Below are 7280 nucleotides of genomic sequence, written 5' to 3'. Positions count from 1 at the left end.
TATCCTACCAGTACCTCTTGTACTGCTTGTTTTATGTCCTACTAGGACCTCTAGTACTGCTGGTTTTATATCCTACCAGGACCTCTAGTACTGCTGGTTTTATATCCTACCTGGCCTCTAGAACTACTGGTTTTATATCCTACCAGGACCTCTAGAACTACTGGTTTCATGTCCTACCAGGACCTCTAGAACTACTGGTTTTATATCGTACAAGGTAGAACATTGCATTCACCTGGTCTTCCACATAAAATAAGCTTTAGAAGTAGTAGATTTTTTTTTAAATAATTTGCACAATGGAGCAATTAACAGTAAACAACTTCTACAGTTAATCAACATTACATACGTAGTTATTGTGATCATATGTTGGCACATGACCATAAACTCAACAGGCAGATGATGTGTGACATATAAAGTCAACCTTTTTTAATCATAAACATGTAAAAACATCAAAAATATCAAACATCACAAGCAATTTGTATATTTATTGAAACCCTGAATATGAACCATGGTGTTTGAATTATCCTCTGTAATGAGAAGTTAAATGAAGGTCATAGTTTCACATTGGATAGATTTAGATACAGATTTATCCATGTACATAGTTTACTATTCAGTTCACTCATTGAAATATATGGTCCGTCGGGTGGAAACCTCAGACTCTTATGTCCGAAACTTACAAAAGTAGCAGATCTGAGGCCAGCCAGGGTCCTCAGCAAAATGAGTTAATACAGCAACAAAATGTTTAACCATTGTAGCCCTATTTTTTTACTTTGGCTATTCGAAAAAAGCCGACACTGTGAGCTTGTAGGTCTATTAAAATGATAACAATTGTAATGATAATAACTATAATAATGAAATACATTATTTTAAAATAATTTTGTAAATATTTAAAAACAAAACCTCTTCAAATGGGGGTCCGTGGCCAAATACATATTTAATTTGGGGGTCCTTTGATATGAAAATGTTTGAGAACCACTCTACAAATTAACCCTAGCATGGCTGTGATATTACATACATTTCATGTATTCCGGATACTGGAATACATGAAATGTATGTGTATTATCACAGCCATATAGGGTTATGCACAAATGACCATGTTCTTAAGTAGAAAAGTGTTCGGGATTTATTTTACATTTTATTTTTTTTAGGAGGAAACAATAATTGAAACAGTGTTGATATGATTAAAAGGATTTATTTCATGGACTTGTTTTGTATTTACGTGGTTTGCGTCCAGAACTAGGACACTGTGTGTGTTGTTGTTGTCCGGACTCATTTAGTGGTGACACCTGCTTCCTCCCTTCGAAGTTGACAAGCGGCTTAATGATAGTTTGTTTGTTTTGTTTGAATTGAAACGTTTAAAAAGCCAATATTTCCTTCTTCATTTATTTAACATCATTGCAGTTTGCAGGCTGTCGTGATTCACACTTGTGAGGACGAGGTATGTTTATTTGAGCTGTTTTTATTTTAATTACATTTAGTGTCCATGCTGTCCCATGGATCACACGACTACGGTCGTCTGTCAAGACCGTCATGGATGAACTTCAACCTGCTGTTTGCAAGTTCTCCCTTCACGGCCCGTACATCTACATTAACGATCAGATGTCAAATATAAAGTGCTTTCCCCATGGCCACGGATGTTACAATTATGTCCGGGTGCTCAGAAGTACCTGTTTCTTCCGTATTGTTCAATAAAACGCATTTTAATCCGATCGGTGGCCATTTTCTCATCGTTATAATCAGATGCATCAGGGTGCAATACACCTCCCAACCGATAGGGTCGCTTGGGTGAAAGCATATGGGAGGAATACGGAAAAAATGGCCACTGATCAGATTAAAATGCTTTTTATTGAACAATACGGATGATACGGGTACTTCCGAGTGCCCGTACACAATTGTTACATCCGTGGCCATGAGGTCAGCACTTTATATTTGAAATCTGAACGTTTATGTAGATGTACGGGCCATAAAGGGAGACATTGCAAACACCAGGTTGAAGTTCATCCATGTTTCAGGGCTATTTCTGTCCTAAACTATTACTTCAAATAATGAAGAGACTCATAAAAGACACGTTTATTTGTAGCTCATTTCAACAAGGCACTTCAATGTACTTCATATAAAGCATTACTCCTATCTCTTTTATAGGAAACAACTATTCAGCACACAGAGCAAACAAACACAATCTAAAGGTAATTTTAAATACAATAAAAATAAGAGGAGGCTACAATTACAACTAGACTGTTAGGCTACTGTATGTGCACTATTAATAGATTCATTAAACTTTATTAATGCTATTTTGACAACTATTCACACTTACATGACATTCTAGACTGTATACAGGCCAGTCATATGTCTGTATTCTTCCATAGACAGATACTACTACTGTAATATGAATGCTGCGTGTATGCTGCAGTCAGTGATGTGTAAATAGTATACAATAATAAATATGAATGCTGTATGTCAGTGGTGGAAAAAGTAATCAAATGTTGTACTTAAGTAAAAGTATCAATACTGCAATGTAGAAGTACTCCGTTACAAGTAAAAGTCCCAAATGAAAAAAATACTTGAGTAAAAGTACAAAAGTATTGGTATCAAAATGTACTTAAAGTACCAAAAGTAAAAGTACTATTTGGTTTGAAAATAGCAGATCTACAAGCTCACAACGCGTCGTGATGCAACGTGAGCTTGTAGATAGGCTATTTGAAAATAGCCGATGTATAAAATAGGGCTAAAGTGGTTAATGTATGTTTCATACTATCATAATTTATACCTGAAAAGTAACTAGTAACTAAAGTTTTCAAATAATTGTAGTGGAGTAAAAGTACAATATTTGTATCTGAGATGTAGTGGAGTAGAAGTAAAGGTATTGGAAATTGGAAATACTCCAGTATAGTAAAAAATACCTCAAAATTGTACTTAAGTACAGTACTTGAGTAAATGTACTTAGTTACTTTAGACCACTGCTGTATGTATGATGGATTATACACTGATTCATGGTCAGTGTTAGAGTGATGACAGGTCCTCTGCTGCACCTCTGTGGTCACATTGTGCGTTACAATAGTAGTTTAGGCATTTAGGAGACACTCCTATCCTGAGTGATTTCCAAGTGCAACATCAGAGTGAATGTCATGAACCCTGGTCAAAACAGTGTGGGTAAGTCATCACATAAAGAGTGCAAAGACAACAGTTTAGTGAAACTAGGATACCAGGTAAACATCAATCCTAGGATCTGTCCAAAACAGCATTCTATCTAAATACCACCATGCCAAAACAAATCTGAATAACGATAGCATGTGAACAAATAACATACCTATACCAGCATAGTTTAACTAGCATTTATTCTACCGCTTGGAAGCCAGGAGGCAGAAGAGTCACTCTAGTATAGGGCGTGTGGCTGATGTGTTATTTAAAGGTAGGGTAAGTGATTTTCTTTGGTGAAAATAAGTGTTTGTTCAGTAACGGGAGTCTCCATGGAGACTCCCGTTACTGAACAAACACTTATTTTAACCGAAGAGACATGCATGTCTCTCCAGCTCTTTGTAAACAGAAAATACATTTTCAGGTCGGGATACCAATTTTATCCAAGATAGAGAACTCACACAGGATACAGATTAAACAAGTAAAGTAACTGGAACACTAAAGCTTATAAATGGGAACTCTCTCCTGATTGGCTGACATTTTGCAACTCACCTGGAAATGCATCTTTATGTTTATTAAAGGAGTAGTTCACCCTAAAGGTGACTTATTTTCTATCAAAAACGAACATCATAGAGATGTTTGTTTTTGCCGCATTCCTAAGCCAATTATTTGATGACCGGCGGAGTCTCCGTACTGAGTCTCTTATTGACCTATTATTGGCTTAAGGGGGGCGCATGCTACCAGTTTCGGTGGTCACCTTATCACCGCGGTGGTGATGGAGAGAGCTCTCTATCATAGAGAGCGCTCTCTCTATCACCTAAAAGGTGATAGGGTGACCACCTCATTTGGTAGCATGCGTGGGCCTTTAGAAATGCAACAAAAAACAATCTCCATTCAAGGCTTCATGGGGTGTATAATTGATAGAAAATTAGTCATTTTTTGGGTGAACTACTCCTTTTAAAGAGCTGGAGAGACGAGCAGACCCCTGTTACTGAACAAACACTCTATAGCAATGATTACTATCAGAAAATAGTGCTTTAACCTTTTAACAAAAATATTTTTGTTTTAACAAAAATATCCCTTACCTAACATTTAATGCCACAATACAAATAAATGTGAGTTTGCATAGGAGGCATAATGATGCTTATTTGCACTCACCGAGAAACATTTCCATGTTAATTTGTCAAAAAATAGAAAGAATCACATCATAAAACGTGTCGCTTTGCGCATGTCGAGCTTGTAGCAATCTATAAGCTCGACACGCTCGGCACTTTTGATGCTTTTGTGTGACGCTGTAGTATGATCAAGTAGGGCGTTAATTTACGAAAAAACACAAAAAGTTAGAATATGGAGATAAGAGGTTTCTGCCCGACGGCAACGGTATCAGATGAACATACAGTAATAAGCTGGTTTTTTTTTTATTTTGGGGTGAGGGCCGGATTGGTCAAATGGTGACTTGATGGGGGCCGGAACCAGTTGCGGGCGCACATGTGCGCTCACACGCACTCAGACACTGCTACTAACTATGCATATCACTTTTTTTTTTAATGTATTAAGAAGAATAGCTACTTTAATTATTGACATTAAAAACAAACAATGCAATTTGTAATAATAATAATAATAATAATAATAATAATCTGTATGCTAATGACATTGGCCGTGGCTTCACCTTGGCCATTGGCCCAAAAGTTTGTCCAGTAGGCTATTCAGACCTCCAGGCAGCCTCCCCCCCAGGCCGAAACCAAATACCGAATATAGGAAACACTTGGCCGAATGGCTGAAAATTATTATTTAAAAAATATATATATATACATTTTCTTAAATATTATTTTTGTACCATTGCTGTCATGGCTATGCCTCTGTTGTAGAGCTACATGATTATGGCAACACTTATCATAACTATAATCCATAGATCAGTTATTTAAAGAATATTTTTAGAATTATTTATTTAATATTGTGTAGTAATAATACAATATGTCTCAAAACCTTAGCATGCCATACAGTTGCAAATTAAATAAATATGATTTCAAGAAATTAAAACTAACATTGAATAGCCTAACAAAAGGCAATATAATGTCTGCAGTTCAGGCCTGGAATTTCGTCATTTTAGGGGCAAGGCCACTTGGCCTTTGGTGTTGTAATTTTGGCTATTTGCACGATTTTAAATTGTTTTAAATAATAATAAAAAAAGGAACATAGAAGATTTCCAACGATAATATATAGCCAATATATGGTTCTGTATCAGTATATGAGTCCGTTTTTGCAGATTTCATTCTAATTGGCTACTATGCCTGCATATGAATTTCATGGGCCTGTTGGTCACCCTGGCTTGGCAGAGATATGCCCTGTTGCGCACTCTCCGCACAGCAACAGCAGGTGAAAGCAATTCACTTAAACGAGGGCAGTGTTGCACACCAAAAAACAGACTAAAACTGTCACACACACACACACACACACACACAGTCAGGCGTTCGCAAGCTCTTAACTATCGCTGGTTATCCTACTAATGTCACACCCTCTGACAAGTGAATTCTAGTTTTCAAGATTAGAACAGCAACACTGGTTACAAAGTGGGGGGAGGTGGGGGTGCGGGGTGCAGGGAGGAATGCAGCCCTCTCTCTACTACTCTCTCGCAATTGACATATACTTATCCATACAACAGTGTTTTACCGGATTTGTGATGCGCTCTCTCAGGTAGAGTTGAATGGTGATGGTCCTCTGTATGTTAATGACCTTGGCTGTGGCTTCACGGCTTGGCCATTGTTCTCACATAACAAGTTTGTCCAGTATTCAACCCCCAGGCAGCCTCAGTAAGGAACTGGGGGCGCTGGCGTTTTTTTCTGCCTTTTTTTTTTCTCTCTTGTTTTTTTTTCCATTAGAGGTAGTATTAAATGCCGTTTTTTCAAATCACCTCGCGGGCCAGATTTGACGACCGGCCCGCGAAACACCAGTTTGCCACCCCTGGTCTACACCATGAATTTTAACTTTTTCTTCATTTTTGTGTGTTTTTGGTCTCCCCCACCTCTCTTCTGTTCCAACAAATACCCGACTTCGAGCATGCAGGCTTTCATAGGCTATCTGTGTTTTTTATGTAAATTGGTCTGAAAACAGTCCGTCAGATTTGTTCCCCCACCCTACGTCACGTCTGGGAACAATTCCTCCCGTTTTTCAGTTCTAACCAAAAAAAAAATCCATTTTTCATTTCTTTAAAATGTTTTCTTCTTTTTTTTTTTACTTTTTCCACACAGAACCAGGACATAACATGCATACAAACTGGCTCAATAGCGCCCCGTGCCAAACAGGACAATGTGGTATTGCAGGTGAAAGTGCTTTATAAGCCAGAGAGAAGTTAGTTGGAATGAGTATATCTGAGGCTTGATTTAGGCTCAAACCTTTTGAAAAACGTTTGAGGGACATAAACAATGTGATATCAAATATTATTATTCTTTTTTAAATTCATGGTGTAGCTCCTTTAAAGGTGTTGAGAGAGTAACTTAACACATTTAATCTTACCACAATACAACCTAATTTCACTATAATAGAATGACATCGCTGTAATCAACAGCTGATAAAAAAAAGATTAAGAAATATGAATGTTCATTCGAGCAAGGTTCCATTTGAACCCTCTCACAATCATTTCATCATTGCCTAATCACTATTATTTGAGATAATCACACTTATTTTTTGCATAAAATATTTTCAAACATTTTCTAAAATAGTGAAAATAGCAGATCTAATCTGTAGTTGAATATAGGTTGTTTTCCCAAAAAGCAACAGAAAGCAGAGAAAAGGGCATTTCCAAAATCCAATAGGCTCTATGCACAGCAGCCATATTGGACAGAAATTGGGCCCCTTCCTCGCTTCCTTCACAGGTGTTACCAATGACACTAATGAAGGCTCTGTTCCATTTAGTGTAGCACAGTGGTTCTCAAACTTTTTAATTTCAAGGACTCCCATAACTCTGAGTGTACAAAAATGGACCCGGGAGGGTCCATTTGGTGTTCCATTTGTACACTCTCAGAGTTACACCCTCTCAAGGAACCATGACTTTCTCCAAAGTGGCTGCTGTGCATAGAGCCTATAGAATGGCAGTGAATGTGACTATTTTCTTTTGCGATCACGTGATTTTCCGCTTCACTGGGAGTCAA

This window comes from Gymnoscopelus microlampas, assembly GCF_963454915.1.
Source record: "Gymnoscopelus microlampas genome assembly, chromosome: 2".
Lineage (NCBI taxonomy): Eukaryota > Metazoa > Chordata > Actinopteri > Myctophiformes > Myctophidae > Gymnoscopelus > Gymnoscopelus microlampas.
The sequence above is the reverse complement of the archived record's forward strand: the minus strand, read 5'-3'. Positions refer to the sequence as shown.